The 25,786-nt window shown below is 43.8% G+C and overlaps 1 protein-coding gene across 3 annotated transcripts in view; it reads left to right on the plus strand.

Moving 5' to 3' along the window:
- The first annotated feature begins 1,612 nt into the window (after positions 1-1,612).
- LOC134847712 (tRNA (cytidine(32)/guanosine(34)-2'-O)-methyltransferase-like) overlaps positions 1,613-25,786 on the plus strand; it is a 123,532-nt gene continuing 99,358 nt past the window's right edge. For all 3 annotated transcript variants that reach the window (XM_063864893.1, XM_063864894.1, XM_063864895.1), the window contains exon 1: positions 1,613-1,632. The gene's annotated coding sequence lies outside the window, so the exon portion shown is untranslated. The remainder of the gene's footprint in view (positions 1,633-25,786) is intronic.

Consider the following 25,786-nt stretch of genomic DNA (forward strand, 5'->3'; position numbering starts at 1 on the left):
AACCTTATGACGATGCATTTGATGCTGATTTATGACTTCATTGCTGATATATATGCATTTTTATATCGCTGGTATGGCCCTATCCAGCTTGTGCACTTACCGTAACCCCTTTTGTAATTTACTTTTTTTTTTAATTGAGCCGAGTTCATGATTGTTTTTGCATTTTTCCCCAGTCTACATCCAGAAGGTAAAAAGTGAAATGCTTTGCAGTAAACGATTGGATCAGGAAACATAAGGACTTCTACAAACGTCCTTTTGGTTAGGTAGCGCCTGAACTGTCTGAAGCGCGAGATGTTCCACAGCAGCAAGAAAAGATCGGCCGCAAAAACAGTAGGCAAGACCCATCTCAGCATCTCGGGGTCATCCAAGCTATCATATCGATCATTATTTTTCCTGAAAAACAACAGATTACACTCAAGAAAATTTTCTTACATAGCTTCTTTTTTTTTATCATTTTTTAGAAACTAGTCACTGATTTATTTCCGCCGGATTGACACAGCCGAACGCTCCGACGAGCAAGAAAAGAACATTAGTGGCGTTAGTTGCAAACTCGTTATGAAAATGAGGGTCAGAATAATCTAGAATTTCGAAGAAATTTTTGCTAAAAAGTAATTTTCAAACGTTTTAGCAACTATGTGCATCGTCAGGATTTTTACAACAAACTAATCTAAATGACGATAAAACATCAATTTACAAATGTTATTTACAATAGTTCACATACAATTTGGTTCTAAGCCATCATGTTAAAAAATTAGCCAATCACATGTGCCATTCTGCCAGACTGGCACATCGCAACCTTCCGACGCAACACAGAAATAGAAGTAGAAGCCTTAATGGTTGAAAATTACTGCAAAGGAGGTTCAGAATATTCAGGAATTTTAAATTTTCAAAAATTCGATTGTCGAACGAATATTTCTGAGAAATACAAAAAACGGCCATTTTGAGCCAAAAAGTGACAAAAATCAGAACAACAGCGAAAGTAGTGAAAGAAAATCAGACGATAACGATATAAAAAGGAAGCCTCTTATCGTGACAATCACGCACGATAAGACACTTAGCGGAAGGAATTAGCGAGAAGGGAGGCTTCAGTGGGGAAGGAGTAGAGAGCAGTACCCTCTCGTGCCACGAGTTGGGAGTAATAACGACGTTATTACAGTGAAAAAACGGAAGCGGGGACTCGGCCCCCCAGAGACAGTACATGGTGAAGGACTATGAAGAACTTACTTTTTAGCTACTCTGATGCCATAAAATTTTGAATTAACACTAGTATTGTTTGATATTTTAGAATATGCGTAGCTAGAAAGAGAAAAGGGTCAATCCATCTCCAATGGATTTAATATAGACTTGTCACCAAAACCATAAAAAAATATGTAACATTCGCCCTGAAGTACATATCGACGAAAAATAAAGCTAAGCTACAAAACGACTGGACAGCGTCTCAACTAAGCTCTACATGCTTTTCACCGTCTCTACCAAAGCCAGTTCTTTTGGTGGTCTTTCTAACATCGGGTCGACAAAAACGTTACTGCTTTCGGCTTCGGTCAAAACACTCAAATTAACTTGTTTAAATGCAAAACTAGTGAGCTCATGGCTGGGTCTCAGTATCCTAATTGTTGTGATAAACTTATTAAATAGATTTATTTGTTCAAATTTACCGCTTGTGTGTTTTCATATCATATGCGCGCTGGGCTTTCCTCTTCTGGTTATCTTACAAAATCTCGCCGTCCCAGCCGTAGGCGAGTGAAGTTTCCCTGGCGTAACTAGACGCAAGAAGGAGTGAGCTGGTGAATCGACCTCCAATTCGACGTCAGGTTGTACCACTCCTTTCTTTTTTTTTCTTTTTTTTTCTTTTTTTTTCATCGCCTTTGCCTCAGCAATTTTAAACCCTAAGTGAAAGTATTCATAAATCAACCCAAGGAGCTTCCTTTCTCGCCCCAGTTGTCTGTGTTACAGGTTGATGCCGCGATTCCAGGCAAGACGCATCCCTGAGTTCTCACAGAAACTAGTTATCGGGACTTCAAGGACCAAATATATCAAACCATCTCTAGTAAAATCAACAATTCACTCCTACCGCGGCGCAACGCTTCATGATCTGTTTGAAACAGTTTTACAATACAGACCAAAGCGCCTAAATACAGTAACAATAGTTGCTGGATACAATGACTACAGGCTGCATCCACAAGAATTAGAACAGCAGTGGAAAAACTTGATTAACCTCGTCACTAACAAGTTTCAGCCCAAGACACTGATCATCCCCAAAACAATTCAGAACTGTAATAATTCCGAAGTAAACCGCAAAATTTATATTCATAATCATGTGCTGTTTAGTTTGATAAATAGATTTGTACACCCCCATACACTTATTGTTTCGCCTAACCTCAACCTAAATCTAACCCCTCAAATGTTCTGCCGTGATGGCATCCATTTCTCGTTCTACGGTAATGATTTCTTTAAAAATTTTCTTGCAAATTTAATCTAGAAATTCTCTCGCTAACTTGACACCGCCGTCCTTCCTAAAATGGCTACTCAAACACACTGACTTATTTGTAAAAGCAGCCTGCGAGGCGGAGGTGTTTGGTGCTTCACATGCCCAGGCTACATGCATGTAAAATTGTTATAGGGCCTATTTTTCTTAAGCCTCATATGTGACCGAAGTAGGCGACTGTTACACTACTACTATTTTTTGAATTATTATTGTTTTTGTCCAGTAGATAAAAATCATCATCTCTATCGAAGATGAATTAACACTTTCCCTTAACCCCTAGCTTTTTATCGTCAGAAAATGAATGCAGATGTTAGATAAATTCGATTCAGGACATAATAGGGAAGCTAAAATTTGTATAAAATGATTTAAGTCCTTGAATCTTGAACCTGGGGAAATAGCACCCTTATTTCCTCTCCGGAAGGCTGATTTCTACCCTTCACCGTTGTTGTGAATGGCCTTGCAACGATTGTAGCGACAAAATCGTTGCAGCTCGGAGGGGTCTCTGGTAACACTCTGTCGTATTGTTGTTTTTCTTTCAATTCTCGTAGTTGTTTTCGCAACGTATCTCTTTGTTCTGTTTTTATTTTGGGTTTTTTCCAAAATGGTCGTTTTTGACGTTTCTCAGAAAAATGACGTCTTCATTCGAAATTGTAAAAAGTTAAAATACCAGAATATTCTAGTCTTCACGATTCGTCCAATCGTCTGAATAACACCGTTAATCCTCTAAAACTGCTAATTCGGAAGGTTAGCTGCTAATAATCCGAAATTGCATTTTCGTCCATTCTGGTCGAATGTCACAATAGGGTATTCGAGCCTGGTTTTTAATAGCAATCACGTAGTCTTGTAACAGTCGCCTACTTCGGTCACATATGAGGCTTAAGAAAAATAGGCCCTATAACCATTGGCTCAAGAGTCAGGGACACTATCTCTTGTGTTTTTCTACCTCAAAAACGGTCGGAGCCAATTCGGTTCGCTTGCGACATGAGACTAGAACCCGTTACAGCTTAAAGGCTACTACCAAAATATCCCCCCACTCTAGAAAATAAGAACGTTCCCATACTTAGGTCTCGAAATACCCAAAATACACGAACGCCGTTAAAAACAGGGTTGGAACAATCCGTTAAGTTATTTTTTATTAGACAGTGGAACCTTGATCCATTTCAGATGGATCAACCTAAAACTTGCTTTACCTCAACATAACAATCATAAAACACACTCGAGAAAACGAAATTTTGTACTTACATAGCAGCACGCTTGAGACACAGAGTAATTAAACTAATTAACGACTCTGGCATAAATATAATCAAATGTAACTCAAGAAGTTTTCTAACGATGAGTCCCAATCAAGGGAAGTAAGTTTTAACTCAAGAATATAGTTTTGACCCTGGACCATTGGGAGACTTCACTTGACCGCCTTTCCGTTGAAGGTTCACACTGGTCCAGTTGATTTTAGCTCTGCTCTCGTGTTCGTTTGGTCTCCTACATCAGATAGGACAGCTCTACTCTAGTTTTCTACGATGGAAATTGCGAATAGCAATTTCCCACTGTATATATTTGACAACTTTCCCGCAATTGTTAATTCGGTCGTTCTGATTTCTCTTTTTATGTTTTCAGTTGTCGCGAGAAAACTGAGCATGACAGACTCCATTCGAATTTTTGAAAAACAAAACTTCACTCCAAAATCACGTATATTCGTGTTCCTCAAGGTCAAACTTCCAGATATGACCGACTGGCATATCTGAGGATCCGAGACCCAGATATAAGGTTGTGTTCGCATGTAAACGAAAGCTGATTAAAAGTCGTTTGACTGATGGCCTGAAAATAGTAACTTTTACTTAGCCCGAGACAGACCAGAAAATCAACTGGCAAGGTCGAGGCGGTGAAAAACGAGTAGAATTAAGGTAATTGAAGCCTGCCAGTCGTTGATAGGTACTTTTTCTACGCTCCGTCACTGTGTAGTATTTGCGCGAATATTACATAGACGTTTTTATGGCGCTCCTGGGTGGGCCTGTTAAAGGCATGAGACCATCATGATCAGCAAACGTTTCAGCGACGAACAATCCGCTCAGGACGTATGCCCGAGTTAGTGGCCTTAGTGACCTTTTTTGTACTAGGGGGAAAGTTCGTACCCTCCGCCTAGTACTATTTAGCTTTTTAACCTAGTTATAACCGAAAGTTTCGGGGGCCGGAGGGTTAGGTGGGAAGTCATGAGCCCGCTTGTCCCAAGGTCCCGGGACCAAGAACAATAAAAGAGAAAGCGTAAAACCAAACAGAAATAGTGTATAACCAAGAAAAATCCAAAAAAAATTATTTGAACACAAAAAAGTACAAAAAGAACAGTAAAAAATCCAAAAAAAGACCAAAAACAGTTTAAAAAAAAACATAAAGTGACAGTTTATATGTTATTTCCGGACGAGATGCGATCTGACCTTCCTATTTGTTGTTGTTTCAGATTGATTTATATCATTTCTGATGGAAAGATTGTGTGTTTTGGTGGAGGGTTAGGTACCCTCCCTTGAGTTTAATTTGAGTATTTAAGCACATTAATGGTGATTTTGCCGGTGACCGGAGGGTAGAGTGGCAAGCTGACCGACGTGTTCCACACTCAACAGGGGCATCAGAGACAACATCCAAAACAACTGTTGGGTATCGTCGAAACAATTTTAGTATCGTTCGGGTACTATTTCATTAAAACTTAAGAGGTGGGGGGCACGATTGGCGCGGTTCGATTGTACCCTCCATCCATCGCGAATTTCCGAGTTAAGGGTCTTAATTCGGGTATTTTGGTGCAAAAGAGGGCATAGTAAAATTCAGTAACGACTTCAAATATATTGTCTTTACTATATATTACTTATCTCCAATTTAGACCCGAGAAACACCCCAATTTTGTCAAAAATTACCGATTTTCGACCTAACTGTTGACCCCCAAGATTTTGGATATCCGGGCTTTTCCAAACAGCAAAAGGCTTTTATACAGGGAGTTACTATGTAGTTCGATCCCTCTAACTAAAGAAACCGCGCGGAAAAAGACTTACTAGAAGTTAGCGAAAACAAAATTTTTCGATCAAAAATTTGATAATTTTCCGAATTTTGTCAACCTGTTTTGGGGATCGAGTTTTTGATTTTTTTTTGGAGTTAGAGCAACAAAAAAATTTGCGTTAGGAGCGTGCTAGCATAACGTGCTCGGTTGCCAGAGAATTTTTGAGTAACACTCCGATAAGCTCCATAGATAGAGCTAACGACTTAAAGATTGGAAAAGGAAGGAATCGGAGGGTCCAAAATTGATAGTTATTGGCCAAATTTCTGTTTCCAAACCAATTTTGGTCCAATTTTTGCATGTTTCCAGTGCCGTACGGGGTTACTACGCTCGTTTCAATTTTTTAGGCACTTTCACTAGGAAATGCGGAAAAAGTCTTTCAGAATCTATATAAGTGGTGAAAAAAGGCCATTTGACGAACGCGTTCTTGGCGATTTCTCAAAGACTAGCGAGCCGATCGGGATAATTATGGTAACATAAGTCGGCGTTTTTCTACCATTTTCCCGCCCGCAACTGTTTTTGGGTTGATAATCTCGGAAAAGAAAGTTTTTTTTAGAATTTGTTGGTTCGGAGGGTCCAAATTTTAGGGAACCCTCCGAGCGGCAGAAAATTTTATAAGATCACCTTTTTATTCTGCTGGGAAGGTTTATCGTGTCAGCCAACCTGGTTTTATGTCAGTTAGACCGCATTCGAAGGCTTTAACGCGGTAGAAGAACCCGTTTTCTTGATTTTTGGGGAACCCTCCGAAGTAACCCTCCGGAGTCAGCTAAGCTCCATAGCAACCCTCCTTAGTAGAAATTTTCCACGAGACCCTCCGAAGAAGTTAAAACAACCCCCCACAGAGAATTTAGCTTGTGTTGACACCTTCTGAGACTAGTAGGAGATCCTTACAAGTGATATTCAAAGAATTTGAAACTTTGAAGGAACCCTCCGAAGTAACCCTCCGGAGCGTATTAAGCCTCTTATTTATCCTCCTTAATGAGTTTAGGGGGACCCTCCGAAGTAATTTGGGTGATTAAGGTACCCTTCGAAGTAACCCTCCGAGGTAAGCTAAGTGTATTAACAACCCTCTGGAGTAACCCTCCGGAGTGACTTAAGCCTCTTAGCAACCCTCCTTATTGAAAATTTAGGGGTATCTTCTGGGGCAATTTGAGCAACTAGAATATCCATTGAGAATCGGAATAAAAGGTCAACTACCAACGGGCGTGCATATGAAAATCACGGGAGCGCATTTGACCCGGAGATTCGTGATCAACTTTGGATTCTAGGTCGGGTCTGTCAGAAGTACCCGAACCAAAAAGTTTTTTGATTATAATTTTGGTTGTGTGGTTGCCTTGAGTTACTTAAGAGGAAAGCTCGGGAAATCCGGGAACACGTAAAAGAAGACCTCGGTGAGTGTCTTAGGCAAATACACACTCACTTGCGAAGACAGTGTCCTGGGCTTCGTTCTTTTGAAGTGTTCCGATTGCAGGAAGTTTTTTTCTTTAAGACTAAGTTTTATTTATCTATTCCTGAATCATCACTGCTTTTTTACAAAAAATTGTGTGATTTTAACAAAGCAGTGATTTGATACGAGTGTGGCGGTAAAATTGATACTGACGAAAGGTCGCTGTCACCTGTAGGATATTCTTATCTGATTATCAATTGTGTTTTGTGTATTGACTATTTCTTGTGAAAATTTTGTGATACTGTTATACTAGACAACTGGGTGGAGTTAGCATTATCTTAATACTAAGCAAGCCCTGTGTGTAACCTTAGCTGAGTCACTAAAATCATCACCAAAAAATCTAGGGAACATTTTTGATATTGAAGAAGTCGAGTAGGCAGCGTTGAGTAAATTAATTTGAACTTATTTGCCGTACGTGTGCATTGCCATTAGATTGTAGGAATATTACTATTTATTACAAAATATGCAGTGTAGAGACTCCTTAGGATTGACTACTTAGATTTCCAGGCTGAACAAGGGAAGCACGCGAAAGTTTAAAACTAGGCGTAGCCAACCTTCGTTTAGAAGCGCTTCCGACGTTTTTGCTGACAACGAACCGACTAAAGGTCAAGCTGATCTTTCAGTGAGAGGAATGAAACTAAGAAGCTATAAGAACCTCGATGGCAATCAAGGGCGAAGTGCTGAGGTCGGACCGGCGAGCGAGGCGCTTGTGGACCCCTTCGACGAAAGGGAACAAACGCTCATCCGACCCGACTTTGAGCCAGGTGAGGACCTCGAACGGGAGGAAGTCGAAAGGACGGAAGAGGCCTCGGAGCGTTCCGAGGTCGAACCGCGAGAAGAAGTGTTGTTCAGGGGAAGGTCCAAATCAGAGACTAAGACTCATAAGTGGAGAAAAAGACAATCATCTCATGTCAAGCAGAGCAAGAATGCGATGATGTCGAGTATAAGTCCGAGTGAAGAACAAACGGATTCGAATGCCAAGAAAAGCTGGAAGTCTTTGTACGATGAGCGCATGGCGTCACTACAAACTGAAGGTCTATCTTCCAGTTATGACCATCCGGAGATAACCCATCCGGATGTGGACTTCACGCCGTGCCCAAGGAACGACATGAGCAGGAAGGCGTTTCCACCTCACCGACCAGGTGCGTCATCGAGTACCAGGCTGCAACCGCAGTTGAACTCGTCTTCTCTGGATCTAACCCCGGAAACAAGGGCGGCTGGCGATATAAGTGACATGTTTGCTGGCGTAATGACAGGCCTGGAAGAACTGCGACGGGTCATGACTTAGAGAAAAGATCGAATCGAGGAGAGAGCTCACCAGGGTCAAGAGAAATTGCGAGATGAACTGACACACGTGAAGCCGCAGGCGAGAGTCGATCAGGCTCAATTGATTCTCAACATCGATCAATGCTTGACGGAAAGCTTGGCTCAGGCAAACAAGGAGTCAGAGGAAAGAGAAGTTAGGTTGACAAGAGAGATCTTGCGAATATTGAACGATCACGACAATACGTATGCTCAAACGATGACTAGCCTGGAAAAAAAGTTAGAAGCCAAATCTGACCTGATGATGCGGAAGATTGACGAGATCTTAAACGGGAGCATTCGAGAGGAGCGTCCCGCCCCAAGGGAGCGCTCACGCCAGGCAAATGATGGAGATTGAGCACGCAGCTATGCCGGGGCCCAGCAAAGTTCGAGAACGAATTAAGAATCTAAGCACAGGGAGCGGCCCAGGACAGCCCCATCGAGGCCAGGTTGGACAAACCCGGTCCCGCCGGAGGCGGATGCAACCCCGGAGACAAGATTGCCCACTGTGCCACAAGTCAGATCAGTGCCAGATCTGACTACGGTCTCGCAGGACACAACGATGTATGCTTCGATGTTTGAGCCTCTGAATAGATCGCTTTAAACGTTCATCACCAAGCTCTCGATGTCAACCGAGAGAGGAGAGAGGTCAAAAAGGACACTTAAGAAGCCGAAGTCATACAAGGACAAGTCAGATGACTGCATTGACACTTGTACAGAGGTAATGAAGATGCACTTTGAAGAAGAGAATCTCTCAAAGAAACAGGAATGCAGCGCATTGACAAGCAACCTGGAGGGTACCGCCCTAAATTGTGTGATGATGAAAAATACCAATGAATGAGACAGCGCTCGCAAGATATTCGACATCCTGCTGAACCGTTTCGGCTCTGGAGTACAAGGGCATCAGGCTATGGCGAAGTTCGAAAAGAGGCGTCAAAGAGGCGCCCATAGACAAATTTTTGGACGACCTTGAGTTACTCAGAAGGAGAAGCAATCCCGATGAGAGAATATCGTAGCGGAACTTAGCGATTGCCTCAATGTTCATGGATGGAGTAAAGAGTGACGAGCTGAAAACCATGCTAGCCACACACTATACCCTGTCGCTTGACCAGGTACCCAGGCCGATGATTTGCTCATGAGGTCGCGTGAGTGATTGCTCATAAAACCGAGGGCACAAAACCGTTACAGCAATTATGGCAACTACAGCGGAACAAACACTGGCGCGAACTCCAGTTGGTACAGACCTCGTGACGACATGGATAACAGGAGGTCATGTGCGAAATGTGTCTCGATGGACCACAATGTTTCCACCTGTTCTGCTTACAAACAGAACATGAAGCCGAAAGGCCACTTTCTCGATGACGTTGATGCGACCGACGAGGACCACGAGGAGTACGTTTGAGGACTCATAAAAAGTATGGATCGAGGTGCTTCTTCTGTAATTTGGACGGACGTTTCAAGTCCGATTGCACTCAATTTTGGGAGGCAGTGGCGGACGTAAAACATCTCAATCATGAAGAAGCGCTTTCAGGCGTCACAGCCAGTCGAGCACGTCTGATGAACGAGGCTGAGTCTCGGAGAAAAGAAACGACGCCAAACCCCTTTACGTCTAAGAAGGTGAAGACCTTGCCTAATGAGGACAGCGTTACAGAATGTCCAACAGGAGCTGGTCACGGAAGAAGTTGAACAATGGGTGAGGTCGGAACTGGAAAGCACAGATCTTCGGGAAAAATTCGACATCCCGGGGAAAAAAACGAAAAAAGAAGACAAGGTGGGACCTAAAAAGCCTGGACTAAAGCTAAATGTTATATCGGGTAAAACCTTTGGCATGACAAAGAAGGAACAAAGATAATGTCAGTTATCTCGGTCGCAGGACACCAGGTGGTCAAAACCTTGAGTGAACCGTCCGAGATTACGCTGGTACACCTGGACATTTATACGGCGGACTACCTGAGGGAGAAGGATCCCATGTTGGACTCCAGGGCAGTGCGAGCGCTGCTGACGACAGGAGGTCCAAGGCTAATGAGAGTGGATGGACATTACATCGAAGTCCATGGGCCATATCCGATTCTACACGAAGGCTCACGTGACTGATGCGAGTGATCAGGTAACCCGGATATTTATTGGCCAAGAAGACCTGAAGGTGCGACGAATCGGACATAATGCCATGCTTGAACAGGATGCGATCCACATAGGTTGCGAAGCCGATCTTTCAGCACATGCGCTAGATGTGCAGGGCAGACAACTTTCAGTAAAAGGACTGTTAGACACGGGTGCAGTGGTCAGCGTCATGCCAGTCAGCACCTGGACTGATATGGGCTTTGACAGGTCGGATCTGATACCGACAAACATCAGACTGGCAGCTGCCAATCAGGGAGCAATCTATGTGTCAGGACGGACCCCGATTATATCACTGCAGCTTGGAGGAAGACATCATTGGATGAGCTTCCTGGTGGTGGTACAGAATGTCCAACAGGAGCTGGCCACGAAGGAAGTTGAGCAATGGGTGAGGTCGGAATTGGAAAGCACAGATCTTCGGGAAAAATTCGACTTCCTGGGGAAAACAACGAAAGCAGAAGACAAGTAGGGACCTAGAAAGCCTGGACTAAAGCTAAATGTTATATCGGGTAAAACCTTTAGCATGACGAAAGAAGGAACGAAGATAATGTCAGTTATCTCGGTCGCAGGACACCAGGTGGTCAAGAACTTGAGTGAACTGTTCGAGATTACGCTGGTACACCTGGACTTTCATACGGACTACCTGAGGGAGAAGGATCCCAATTTGGACTCCAGGGCAGTGCGAGCGCTGCTCACGACAGGAGGTCCAAGGCTAATGAGAGTGGATGGACATTACCACAAACTGAAGGTCTATCTTCCTGAAGGACTACAAACTGAAGATCTATCTTCCAGTTATGACCATCCGGAGATAACCCATCCGGATGTGGACTTCACGCGTGCCCAAGGAACGACATGAGCAGGAAGGCGTTGTCCACCTCAGCGACCAGGTGCGTCATCGAGTACCAGGCTGCAACCGCAGTTGACCTCGTCTTCTCTGGGTCTAACCCCGGAATCAAGGGCGGCTGGCGATATAGGTGACATGTTTTCTGGCGTAATGACAGGCTTGGAAGAACTGCGACGGGAATGAATTAGAGAATAGATCGAATCGAGGAGAGAGCTCACCAGGGTCAAGAGAAATTGCGAGATGAACTGACACACGTGAAGCCGCAGGCGAGAGTCGATCAGGCTCAATTGATTCGCAACATCGATCAATGCTTGGCGGAAAGCTTGGCTCAGGCAAACAAGGGTCAGAGGAAAGAGAAGTTAGGATAACAAGAGAGATCTGATCTTGCAATTACTGAACGATCACGACAATACCTTTGCTCATACGATGACTAGCCTGGAAAAAAGGTTAGAAGCCTAATCTGACCTGATGATGCGGAAGCTTGACAAGATCTTAAACGGGAGCATTCGGGAGGAGCGTCCCGCCCCAAGGGAGCGCTCACGCCAGGCAAATGATGGAGATTGAGCACGCAGCTATGCCGGGGCCCAGCAAAGTTCGAGAACGAATTAAGAATCTAAGCACAGGGAGCGGCCCAGGACAGCCCCATCGAGGCCAGGTTGGACAAACACGGTCCAGCCGGAGGCGGATGCCACCCCGGAGACAAGATTGCCCACTGTTCCACAAGTCAGATCAGTGCCAGATCTGACTACGGTCTCGCAGGACACAACGATGTATGCTTCGATGTTTGAGCCTCTGAATAGATCGCTTGAAACGTTCATCACCAAGCTCTCGATGTCAACAGAGAGAGGAGAGAAGTCAAAAAGGACACTTAAGAAGCCGAAGTCATACAAGGACGAGTCAGATGGCTGCATTGACACTTGGACAGAGGTAATGAAGTTGCACTTTGAAGAAGAGAATCTCTCAAAGAAACAGGAATGCAGCGCATTGACAAGCAACCTGGAGGGAATCGCCCTAAATTGTGTGATGACGAAAAAGGCCAATGAATGAGACAGCGCTCGCAAGATATTCGACATCCTGTTGAACCGTTTCGGCTCCGGAGTACAAGGGCATCACGCTATGGTGAAGTTCGAAATGAGGCGTCAAAGAGGCGTCCATAGACAAGTTTTTGGACGACCTTGAGTTACTCAGAAGGAGAAGCAATCCCGATGAGAGAATACCGGAGCGGAACTTAGCGATTGCCTCAAAGTTCATGGATGGAGTAAAGAGTGACGAGCTGAAAACCATGCTAGCCACACACTACACCATGTCGCTTGACCAGGTACCCACGCCCGATGATTTGCGTATGAAGTCGCGTGAGTGATTGCTCATGAAACCGAGGGCACAAAACCGTTACAGCAATTATGGCAACTACAGCGGAACAAACACTCTAGTTGGTACAGAACTCGTGACGACATGGATAAGAGGAGGTCATGTGCGAATTGTGTCTCGATGGACCACCATGTTTCCGCCTGTTCTGCTTACAAACAGAACATGAAGCCGATAGGCCACTTTCTCGATGACGTTGATGCGACCGACGAGGACCACGAGGAGTACGTTAGAGGACTCATAATGAAGTATGGACCGAGGTGCTTCTTCTGTAATTTGGACGGACATTTCAAGTCGGATTGCACTCAATTTTGGGATGCAGTGGCGGACGTAAAACATCCCCATCATGAAGAGGCGCTTTCAGGCGTCAAAGCCAGTCGAGCACGTCTGATGAACGAGGCTGAGTTTCGGAGAAAAGAAACGACGCCAAGCCCCTTTACGTCTAAGAAGGTGAAGACCTTGCCTAATGAGGTGGTAGCCTCGAGTCTGGAGGAAGAGTCGACCGGCCGCTCAAGGTGGATTATGGCTTAGCGACGAGGACAGCGTTACAGAATTTTCAACAGGAGCTGGTCACGAAAGAAGTTGAGCAATGGGTGAGGTCGGAACTGGAAAGCACAGATCTTTGGGAAAAATTCGACATCCTGGGGAAAACAACGAAAAAAGAAGACAAGTAGGGACCTAGAAAGCCTGGTCTAAAGCTAAATGTTATGTGGGGTAAAACCTTTGGCATGACGAAAGAAGCAACGAAGATAATGTCAGTTATCTCGGTCGCAGGACACCAGGTGGTCAAGAAATTGAGTGAACCGTCCGAGATTACGCTGGTACACCTGAACATTTATACGGACTATCTGAGGGAGAAGGATCCGAAGTTGGACTCCAGGGCAGTGCGAGCGCTGCTGACGAGAGGAGGTCCAAGGCTAATGAGAGTGGATAGACATTACATCGAAGTCCATGGCCCATATCCGATTCTACACGAAGGCTCACGTGACTGATGCGAGTGATCAAGTAACCCGGATATACATTGGCCAAGAAGAGCTGAAGGTGCGACGAATGGGACATAATGCCACGCTTGAACAGGATGCGGTCCACATAAGTTGCGAAGCCGATCTGGCAGCACATGTGCTAGATGTGCAGGGCAGACAACTTTCAGTAAAAGGACTGTTAGACACGGGTGCAGTGGTCAGCGTCATGCCAGTCAGCACCTGGACTGATATGGGCTTTGACAGGTCGGATCTGATACCGACAAACATCAGACTGGCAGCTGCCAATCAGGGAGCAATCTATGTGTCAGGACGGACCCCGATTATATCACTGCAGCTTGGAGGAAGACATCATTGGATGAGCTTCCTGGTGGTGGTACAGAATGTCCAACAGGAGCTGGCCACGAAGGAAGTTGAGCAATGGGTGAGGTCGGAACTGGAAAGCACAGTTCTTCGGGAAAAATTCGACTTCCTGGGGAAAACAACGAAAGAAGAAGACAAGTAGGGACCTAGAAAGCCTGGACTAAAGCTAAATGTTATATCGGGTAAAACCTTTGGCATGACGAAAGAAGGAACGAAGATAATGTCAGTTATCTCGGTCGCAGGACACCAGGTGGTCAAGAACTTGAGTGAACCGTCCGAGATTACGCTGGTACACCTGGACATTTATACGGCGGACTACCTGAGGGAGAAGGATCCCATGTTGGACTCCAGGGCAGTGCGAGCGCTGCTGAAGACAGGAGGTCCAAGGCTAATGAGAGTGGATGGACATTACATCGAAGTCCATGGGCCATATCCGATTCTACACGAAGGCTCACGTGACTGATGCGAGTGATCAGGTAACCCGGATATTTATTGGCCAAGAAGACCTGAAGGTGCGACGAATCGGACATAATGCCATGCTTGAACAGGATGCGATCCACATAGGTTGCGAAGCCGATCTTTCAGCACATGCGCTAGATGTGCAGGGCAGACAACTTTCAGTAAAAGGACTGTTAGACACGGGTGCAGTGGTCAGCGTCATACCAGTCAGCACCTGGACTGATATGGGCTTTGACAGGTCGGATCTGATACCGACAAACATCAGACTGGCAGCTGCCAATCAGGGAGCAATCTATGTGTCAGGACGGACCCCAATTATATCACTGCATCTTGGAGTAAGACATCTTTGGATGAGCTTCCTGGTGGTGGAAAATTTGGACGAATCCGATCAATTCATCCTGGGAAGGGACTTCGTACGCAACTTTGATGTCACGATCGACCTCAATGACGGGTTAACCATGATCAAAGATCCAGAGAGGAAGTATGAAAAGAAACCTCTTAATAAGATCTTAATTAACCAGGCTAAGGTGGCGATTTCTCTGGATCGAAAAAGTAGATTGAAACCAAACCCAGGCGTGGTAGCGACGTTTAGGATGAGGAATCTAAATGAACTCAGTAATGACAGACAGGTGTGTTTGGTACCAAATCTAAACAGTAAGAGCTCGGCTATTTTAGGAAGAAATTTCTCACTCACTCAGAGCGGAATGTGTGTGAGTGTGTTGTTGAACACAGAAGCAACCTCAGTGACAATACAGAGGGGTAAGAAACTTGACTACGCACTGCCTGTGAACACAGAATTTCAGAGTGTGGAGAACTTGAAAAAGTTTGATGTAACTAAATGTCCCTTACACGCGAACCAGGAATGTATACTGAAGAGAGTAAATGAATTGAAATCTTCTAGGAAATTGTTTTCAATGAAGTCGGAAACAGATGATGGGTTGTCTAGTTGTTCGATTTTACCCGAGAGACCGACAGAAACAGAGTTAGCAGCGAATAAACTGGTCCTACCCGAGATAGAACATTTGAAGATTAAAATACCAGACAAGGAACTAGATTCGCTTAGGGCGGTGCTAAATGGGAATGCAGACGTTTTTTCAAAGCATAAGGCCAACATAGGTTGCTGCAATTTTGCAGAACACGAGATTGAGATAGAAGAGGGCTCGGTACCTCATAGGGAACGCGACGGTCACATTTCAGCGACTGATGGCCCAGGCACTCACGAGTGTGACAAAGAAATACGAGACACTCATCTTGTGTTATGTCGATAACGTCGTGATAGCAACACCAACCCTAGAGGATCACATAGAGAGGTTGGATGAGGTGTTTACTTGCATGAAGCAGGCGGGCCTGAAGTGTAAACCCTCAAAGTGTGAAATCCTCAGAGACTCCATAAAATATCCACTTGGACTGATGAGGCCCAAGTTTCATTTGAAAACATTAAACGTGAACTTTGCGAGGCACCAGTCCTCGGCACGCCAACAGAGAAGGGGATGTTCGTGTTAGACACGGAAGCATCAGTAGTTGCAATATCAGGCAAACTTCACCAGGAGCAAGAGTGGAACGGGAGAATAGCCTAGCGAAGAAAGGTCCTGAGCAATACTGAGAAGCACCAAAAGCGGAAAAACACAAGGCCTACTTGGGAAAAACACAAGGCCTACTTGGGGAGTGCTCCCTTCAAGTTGCGTGTGGATAATTGTGCCCTTGTCTGGCTGAAAACCTGTTCGATGGACCAAAGTTATATTGGTCGTTGGATCGTGCGCTTGGATGGATAGCACATGATCATAGAGAACCTTTCCCGTGACAAGCACCAAAATGCTGATTGCCTCAGTAAAAAGACAAAATTCTATGAGCGCTTAGAAGGGAAGCAGGCCAATCAGGCAGAAATCAAAGACGGATTTTCATTTCTAGATAAGGAAACCTACGATAAACTATCACAACCAGGTGGCTGGACAAGTCAGGGCACCCCATACCAGGACACCCTGAATTTCCGGTGGAGACGGCCGCTGAAATAAAGGTATTGGCCAGGGGTGATCCTGTCCCATTGGATCTGCTAGTCCGATCCAACCTGGTGCAGCAAAAGCTTACCAGGATGGGATTAAACAGCATAGCACTGCTAAATAGGACAGTGAACGTGGCGCCGGACGTCATGGGGAAGCTCCGTGAATTGCTGGATAGAGAAGTCGACAGACATGATCGTGAGTGGATGGAGACCATCCAACGGTTGACCGTCACTGAGAGAACGGAGAAGAGGCAAGTGACCATTCGCAATCGCGATGTTGAACGGGATTGCCGGTCGATAGTGAAACAGCTCGTGAATTCAATGCCGAAGGATGTCTTGTTGAGGACTTCGTTCTCAGAACGTGGGACACCGACCCAGGTCCAAGCCACTAAAGAAGTCAGGTTCAAGTCGAAATCCAGCTTCACGAGAAAAGTACAATTTACAGATGCAAGGGAAGAGTACGAACCGAGCTTGGATCGTTCATCCGGGGATGTCCGGAGAGTCAGGCACTTTCGAGCCCTTACAGAACGACTTGTCCGGGGAGACAATGTTGGGGCAACCAAAGGACAGAATGTTGTCCGGGGAGCCGGGTTCAAAGCGACCAAGGGACAAAGTTTTGTCCGGGGAGTCGAGAAACATCACAGACAGACCGGAACATAATGAAGTGGAACCCATCCGCTCGAGTGATGACTCGAGGCCCCAGTCCTGGGAGAACACATCGGAGACTACTTCCAATTCTGATGTTTCGGAGATTGCGATTCATTCCTTGCTGGTGGAATGGAAACAGCGCGAGCTGGATCGGGAAATGCATCAGGACCCGGACAGAGACAGCTGTACCTCTGATGAAGAGGGCACTGTAGTGGAAAACGCCGCAGATGAGCTTGAACTGATAGCGGTGTCGAAACGCCTAACCAGATTACTGCCCTCCCGAAGAGATCTGAAGGCGAGTTGCGGGACGTAGTGGGTGAAGAGTTCATGAGATTGAACGAGGGTAATGTGAGCGAATTCCAGAGGCAGAAAATGAGTGGAGCGTTACTCACCGAATTCCCCACCATAGACGAAAAGGACAATGTACACAGGATCATTATGGAAGTGGAACCGTTGCTGGGAGCCTCAGGGAATCGGACCCGAAGGAACATACTGATGACCCATGAGGAGTATCCTTGCCACTGCCTGGTGCAGACGTTTTGGTACCCCAAACGCGGGAATCTGTTGTTAGTGTGGGACGTGGAGGAGTTGTACTCCACGGGGTTGCCCGACCAAAATCAACAAGTGTCAATCGTGGTGGTTAGTGCCATGCTGGCAGTGAGATTGTTGGAAGCTAGCGCGGGCACAAGTGAGCAGGAGACAGCCGTGCCGACACCTGAGCAATTAAGCAACGTGAAAATGAACGACGACTTAGATCTTTTCATCAGAACTACCTGCAAGGTTCTGAGAATACCCAAAGCCATTGAGAGGATATGGTCAAGGCAAAGGTTGATGCCTTGGTTCCGTGCAGTGATGACGTCATGGATGTATTAACGCGCGAAGCATCATATGTCTAGGAACACGGAAGCATATCAATCCTTCCAGCTAGATATAGGACCGGGAGCCTATAAGAGAGCATTCCTGACGCACAGAAACGCTTTTACCACGGCGGTGAAGCGAGTAGCCAGAGCGCCCTGTGTTACTGAAGTTGAAAAGAGAGAGGTCTAACGAGCTGACCTAGAACGGAATGTGAGCTTGTGTCTTTACAACAGCTTTTGCACATTTCGGGAACAAAAGGTGAATGTGGACTTGCTACCTTGTTGCAGACCGAGGCTGTTAGTGCAGGAGAGTTGGGGGACGGCCCGCAACTCCATGGACATGTTGGAGAAGGTTCTAGAAAACAGTGAAAGGGAAGAACAAGAATATGAAGCAATGCAATGAAGCACAGGTGACGAGGAAGAAAAGTGAAAAATGAAGAGAGAAGGAGAAAAAACTTGATTGTCTTTGTGTGCTAACACTTATACCAATCAACCAAGTTTGATTATTGAGACTGTTAAAATTTTTGTTTTGAATTAGTTTGGTCAGACGAAGCACTGAAAATTTTTGAAACTGTTGCAATTGTTAAATGGCAATGAAAACTTTAGTTATGCTATATATATAAAAATAGCACAACTAAAGCTTTCATTGCCATTTAACAATTGCAACAATTTCAAAAATTTTCAGTGCTTCGTCTGACCAAACCAATTCAAAACAAAAATTTTAACAGTCTCAATAATCAAACTTGGTTGATTGGTATAAGTGTAAGCACACAAAGACAATCAAGTTTTTTCTCCTTCTCTCTTCATTTTTCACTTTTCTTCCTCGTCACCTGTGCGTCATTGCATTGCTTCTTGTTCTTGTTCTTCAGTTTCACTGTTTTCTAGAACCTTCTCCAACATGTCCATGGAGTTGCGGGCCGTCCCCCAACTCTCCTGCTCTAACACGATATATGGAGAGCATGGGTGAGTATATTTACCTAGTTAAACACGACTGAAGTTTCTAACCTGTGTAAGACACGTGTTCACTGTGTGGCGACCTGGTAAGTTTAGGTAAGCTCGCTCGAAGAGGGTAAGTACCTCAATAACTTTCCTGGCCACAGAGTTTCTTAGTTTCAAAATTGAGGATGACAGCATCTGATTATACTTGGCGAGTGACGTTAAGTTAATTTTCACGGGTGCGTGGCCGTGCCACGCCCCAACTTTTTAATCAGCAAGAGCGAAAAGAAGTTTTATGGCGAGATGACGTAAGTAGTCAGAATTTTTTTAAATCTAGGACACTTCGCATGGTGCAAGTTTTGTGAAAATGTTGAAAGGCAGTGAGATGTGGTATGATGCCATTTGTGACACGTAGTGAGTTGAGGTGGAGTAGAGAAATTTCATTTTCTAATGCGATTTGTAAGGTTGATTATAGAGAACTGGAACACTACTTGACGATAACTCGGTGTTATGCGATCAATAGGGACATTGATGGGGACTGTCCGGGGAGTTTGTGCCATTCTGCCAGACTGGCACAGCGCAACCTTCCGACGCAACACACAAATAGAAATAGAGGCCTTAATGGTTGAAAAATATTGCGAAGGAGCGTCAGAATATTCAGGAATTTTAAATTTTTGAAGTTTCGATTGTCGAACGAATATTTCTGAGAAATACAAAAAAAAACGGCCATTTTGAGCCAAAAAGTGACAAAAATCAGAACAACAGCGAAATTAGTGAAAGACAGTCGGACGATAACAATATCAAAACGAAGCCTCTTATCGTGACAATCATGCACGATAAGACACTTAGCGGAAGGAATTAGCGAGAAGGGAGGCTTCAGTGGGGAAGGAGTAGAGAGCAGTACCCTCCCGTGCCACGAATTGGGAGTAATAACGACGTTATTACAGTGAAAACACTAGACGAGACAGTATATGGTGAAAGACTATAAAGAACTTACTTTTTAGCTACTCTGATGCCACAAAACTTTGAATTAACACCGGTATTGTTTGATGTTTTAGAAAATGAGTAGCTAGAAAGAGTAAAGGGTCAATCCATTTCCAATGGATTTAATATAGAACTGTCACCAAAAACATAATAAAATAGGGTACTCGAGCCGTGTTTTCAATAGCAATCACGTAGTCTGAGGGTCCGAGACCCAGCTATGTGGTTTTGTTAGCATGTAAACGAAAGCTGATTAAAAGTCGTTCGAATGATGGCCTGAAAAGGGTAACTTTTACTTAACCCGAGACAGACCAGAAAATCAACTGACAAGGTCGAGACGGTGAAAAACGAGTAGAATTAAGGTAACTGACGCCTGCCAGTCGTTAATAGGTACTTTTTCTACGCTCCGTCACTGTGTAGTATTTGGGCGAATAATACAACAGTTGACCTCTAAATTACCATTACGATTAAAATACTGTGACATTCGAACAGAATGGACAGAAGTGCAATTTCAAATTGGTAGCCGCTGACCTGGAAAATTGGCACTTTTACCAGATTAGCGACATTATTTGAATGATCAGACAAAAGGTCTGAATATTCTGGTATTCTAAACTTTTAAAATTTCGAATGATGACGTCACATTTCTGAGAAATGCTGAAACAGCCATTCTGGAGAAAAAACAGAAGAAAAACGCAACAGCAATAGTTGCCGTAGAAAGAACAACAAAAGTAATAGTAAAAACTAGTACGAAAGAAATAAAGACCGACGACAGAATATTATCAGAGACCGCTCCGAGTTGTAACGATTGTGTCGCTACAATCGTTATAGAGCCATTCACGCCAACGGTTAAGGGGGCGTTGGGACAGTGTGTCCAGCCTTCCGGAAAGGAAATAAGGACGTTATTTCCCCGGATTCAAGAATCCGGAGGGATCTCGAGACTTGAACTTAAACTGTTTCATACGCACGTTTAGCTTCCTGGTCATGCCCTGAATTGAATTTAATTAACATCTCGATTCATTTTCAGATAATGAGAAGCTAGGAGTGGAGAGAAAGGGTTGATCCATCTTCGATGGAGATGATTATTTTTATCTACTAAGCAAAAACAATAGTAATATAATAAATAGTAGTAGCCCTGTTTTTAGGAGTGACCTCGTGATCTGGGGATACTGAGACCCAGCCATGAGCTCACTATTCTTGCATATAGTTAAGTTAATTTGTGTGCTTTGACCGAAGCAGAAAGCAGTAACGGTTTTGTCGAGCCGATGTTAGAAAGACCACCAAAAGAACTGGTTTTGGTAGAGACGGTAAAAAGCACGTAGAAACTAGTTTAGACGCTGGCCAGTCGTCTTATAGCTTAGCTTTATTTTCCGTCGATATGAATTTCCGGGCGAATGTTACATAGATGTTTTTGTTGGCGCTCCTGGGTGTTATTCTTTTTTAACATCATGACCGGCAGCACCGTTAACGAGCACTCCGCGCCGAGCGGATGCTCGTAATAATGCCCTTAATAAGCCCTAGCCGCCGGGGCCGAAAGGTAAATCGGAACGCGGAAGCCTTCCGGATTCCCGTGAATAGCTTTTTAACCTAGTTAAGACCGACAATTCACGTTCCAGGAAGGGTGGGGGGACCGACCGTCCCCTCGTTCTCTGAGAAGTTTGTGGCCAAAAACACTTAAAGATATACAAGAAACCAAACAAAAAGTAGTATAGTACCCATGAAAAACAAAAAACATAAAAACAACCGAAGAAACGAAAAACAGTAAAAAAGTATAAATTCCGTAGAAATCATCTCCCCAGACGAGATGTGACCCGACCCTCCCATTTGTTGTTGTTAGATATATTGTTGTTACAGGCATTTATATCAGTCAGGATCGTTACGATCAATTTTGTGGCCCATTTGTGGTGTTTGTACTGTAGGGTTATTTGAGTATTTAAGCACGTTAAATTTAATTTGTGCTCAATCCGGAGGAGTCTTGGGATTAGTGAAGAAGACTCATCCGGCAAGCAGTCCACGGAGCGACAAGAAGGGGCTCAAGGACAACAACAATCCAATCGACACTTGGGTATAATTAACAAATTTTGTATCCCTTTTGGTACAAAAAGTAAGATATTAATCTGTGGGGGGCTCGACAGTGCTGCACTGTAGTGACCCTTCACCGAACTGCGAATTTCCGAGTTAAGCACCTTATTTCGAATATTGAACAAACCCGGAGGGGTATAGTATTACTAGCTCTATTGTTTATACAGCCTGTATTACTACTGCTATATCGTTTTTTTTTCAGTGAAAAACACAAAAAGCGGACCGGTTTTTAGGGTCAAAATAGCGATATTTTGATCCCCCCACAAATCAAGGTTTTTGAGATATCTATATTTTTTTTTCGAAACGGAAAAAAAGCTAAATTAGTGAATTACATCGTAACTGTACTAGTATAATAGGTAGAACCGGTTGAGTTTAGTTCAGAATTGGTTGGAACTATTTGGGTACCAAAAACCACATTTTAGTGATTTTTGAAAAAACGAAACACAAGAAAAAAAAAATTTTTGAAATTTTTGAGTTAGCACAGTAAAAATTGTTGTTCGAACAACGTCCACTAGTGAATGAACAGGTTTTAAGACCCGTTTGCCGATAACTTTCCGGTTTACAGAGAAATCGAACTTAACGTGTTTGATTTAGTGGACTCATCAATCCGGAGGGGTCCAAATAGCGTAGTTTTTGGAAACTTTTTTCATCTAGAGCGTTTTAGATTGGGTTTTTTTTGCATCGAACTAGATTATTATAGGCCTTTTGAGCTCGGATCAAAATTTTTTAGGTCGAATAGATTAGAATTGCGGAAAAAGTCAGGCGGAACCTATAAGAGAGAAAACTTTTTTTGATTTTAGAAAAAAGACGTTTTAGTTATTAACTTTGGAGTTACTGGACAGATCCAGTTGAACTTGGTACCATTAGATCAAAAATTAGGTGCGCTTACTCATAGAAACATCAAATATTCAAAAAAGTAAGCGTGAAAATTTTTTAAGATTGTTTTTAGCAAATTCACTAATTAGGGAAGGTAGAACCTTCAGGTTTTTTAAAAATTGTTTTGGAAAGCCCATACACCCCTACCAAAGGGTAGTAACGGTTAAATAAGGCAATTTTACGCTGTTCAAGACAAAAAGGGAAGGCTAAGGGGACCAGAAAACCATAGTCAAGTCGAAACTAGCCTAGTGAAAAGACCCTTCACCGTTGGGGTGAATTGTCAAATAAGAGGCTTAACTTCATTCCGGAAGGGTCTAAGGAAAGACGATACACCATTCCTAGTTAGTTCAAACAGCATAATAGCATCGGAGAACGTATCCAGAAGGGTATCGGGTGAACATTTAGAAAGTCTCTGGGAAGCTGTTTTTGCCAATCCGGAGGTGTCCTACTTTTGCCAATCCGGAGGGGTACCAATTTTGCCAAAACGGAGGGGTCCTAATTTTGCCAATCCGGAGGGGTCCCAATTTTGCCGATCCGGAGGGGTCCTGTTTTTGCCAATCCGGAGGAGGGGTCCTGTATTTGCCAATCCGGGGGGTCCTATTTTTGCCAATCCGGAGGGGCTCCTGTTTTTGCCAATCCGGAGAGTCCTATTTTTGTCAATCCGGAGGGGTATTATTTTGTCAAGACTTAAGGGGACAACAGAAAAGAAAGTTGTTAAAGGTATTAGTTTATTAAAAGATTGGCTGGGAACCAGTGACTGCATTGGTAACTTGCCTTTTATAAAAACCAAACCAAAACAAAACAGCTCTAAACTCGGATATTCGCGACACTAAGTCTAAATTGAACAAGAGTGTATAACTCATTGGTGTGGATTGAAATCCAAAACGTTTTTGAGAAAAGTGATTGCCCCGAGGATTTTAGTAGGTCTAGCTCGGGCAGCCCGAAGGCAGATAGGTAACACAGGACTCGGTGGGTGCAATAGACGCCCACTTGAGAAAATTACTGCCTTCAAGTTTTGTCTGTTTGGTGCAGCAATAAGCAGGGAAAGCTCTGTCTTTAGAATTAAGCTTGAATATTGTATTGCAACTGACTAAAACTACAAAACACATACGTTTTTCATAGGAAATGTTCTTACTTTTGTCATTTTTGGTTTTAAATTATTAAAATTTGTGCTTGATTGGGTAGTGAGAAGACTATCTCTTAGTTAGACTGATATCAATGTACTGTGCTAGCTTCACATTTTACAAGTAATAATCGATTATTGTAAATAATTTGTATACACGCCGTACTGTGATAACATACAAGGATTCGTGATCACTATTTAAGTGAAACTTTTGCAATTTATTGTGTTGTGTTATTGGTAGCAGTAGTCAGGCTAAAAGGACACTAGCAATCGAATTGAGTGTATAGACAGTAAGAAGTGATAAATTAAAAATGAGTCAAGACAAGGAAGGATTCAAGACAAGTCAAGGATACCTAAACTGAGTGATAGCTCAAGGAAATTTATACCGGAGAAACAGAGAAAAGCAATGGATGATCAATTTGTGGAAAGGATCACACGAACCCGGACCGACAAAGGGGAGACGGTTTCAGGCAGAATGGTTGAGACCAGGAGTCAAAAGTCTTCAGAAGAGCGAAAAGCATTGCTAGAAGTGGAGGTCCATCCGGACCAGGCCATGGATGAGAACCAGGGGAGACATGGACCGGAGGGTAGACGAAACAGAAGGCTGGCGAGTGAATCTACTCCGGTAGAACCAGGCCAAGATTTTACCACTTGCACCGGGACACTGGATAGAGAAGGGATGTGGGAACTGTCCGACATCTCTACTGAAGTTGTGGTAACTAGAAGATCACCCACAGACAACACCATGATGCTTGGCGTGACGGAGAAACCGGCAACGTCCTCATCGTTTTCAGAAAGAGTGAAGAACACTTTCGGAAACTTCTTTTCATTTACCATGGGAACGGGTACAGGCAATGAAGCAGAAACCCAGGAAGAAGAAGAGGATGTTGACCAGCAAGTTGACTTTGGATCTCGAGTCAGCCTCAAAAGTTCGACTCAGGAGAATGAAGCATACACCGACGCTCAAATTAACGCTCAAATTAAATCGATTATAAGCAAAAATAGTGAGCTCATGGCTGTGTCTCAGTATTCACAGACCACGAGGTCACTCCTAAAAACAGGGCTGCTACTACTTATCATATTTTGATTGTTTTTGTTCAGTAGATAAAAATAATCATCTCCATCAAAGATGGATCAACCCTTTCCCTCTTTCCTAGCTTCTCATTCTCTGAAAATGAATCTGGATGCAAAGTAAATTCAACTCAGGGTATGACAAGGAAGCTAAAAGTTTTCATAAAATAGATTGAGTTCTGAGCCCGAAACCCCTCCGGATTCTGGAATCCGGGGAAATAGTACTCCTACTTCTTTCTGGGGGGCTGGGCACGTCATCCTAACACCCTTCCTTTTCCTCGGGTTCTACGTTGTAACAATTGTAGCAGCACAGCCGTTACAAATTCGGAATGGTTCCTGACAATCTCCAAATACAGTTTCAATCTGTTGTCGTTTTCTCGTTGTTGTTTCCACTGCGACTATTGTTGTTGTGTTTTCGCCGTTTCAGAGTGTGCGAATTAATAAAAGGTTACGTGTCATTCATGTCCAAATCGAAATTTTAAAAATTAGCATGTCAGTTAAAACTTGCCCTTCCCGATTTTTCCAATCGTTCAAATAACGTCGCTAATTCATTAAAACCATCGGTCAGATGTTCATTTTTCTAATCGATAAAGATTCGATTGCGAAACTACATTTTCGTGCATTCTGGTCAAGTTTCACATACTTGGCTATATATTTCAATATGACTTGAAATCCAAAGCCCACTTAGAGATGATTTGGAAAGAAATAGCCCGCAAATTGTACCTGCTACGACAGCTCAGAAAGTACGGTATGCAGACAAGTGGCTTGCAATTGCTTTTTGACTCCTGGATTACAAGTCGCCTAACGTATTGTTCC

The sequence above is a fragment of the Symsagittifera roscoffensis genome, chromosome 6 (genome assembly GCF_963678635.1).
Source record: "Symsagittifera roscoffensis chromosome 6, txSymRosc1.1, whole genome shotgun sequence".
Lineage (NCBI taxonomy): Eukaryota > Metazoa > Xenacoelomorpha > Acoela > Convolutidae > Symsagittifera > Symsagittifera roscoffensis.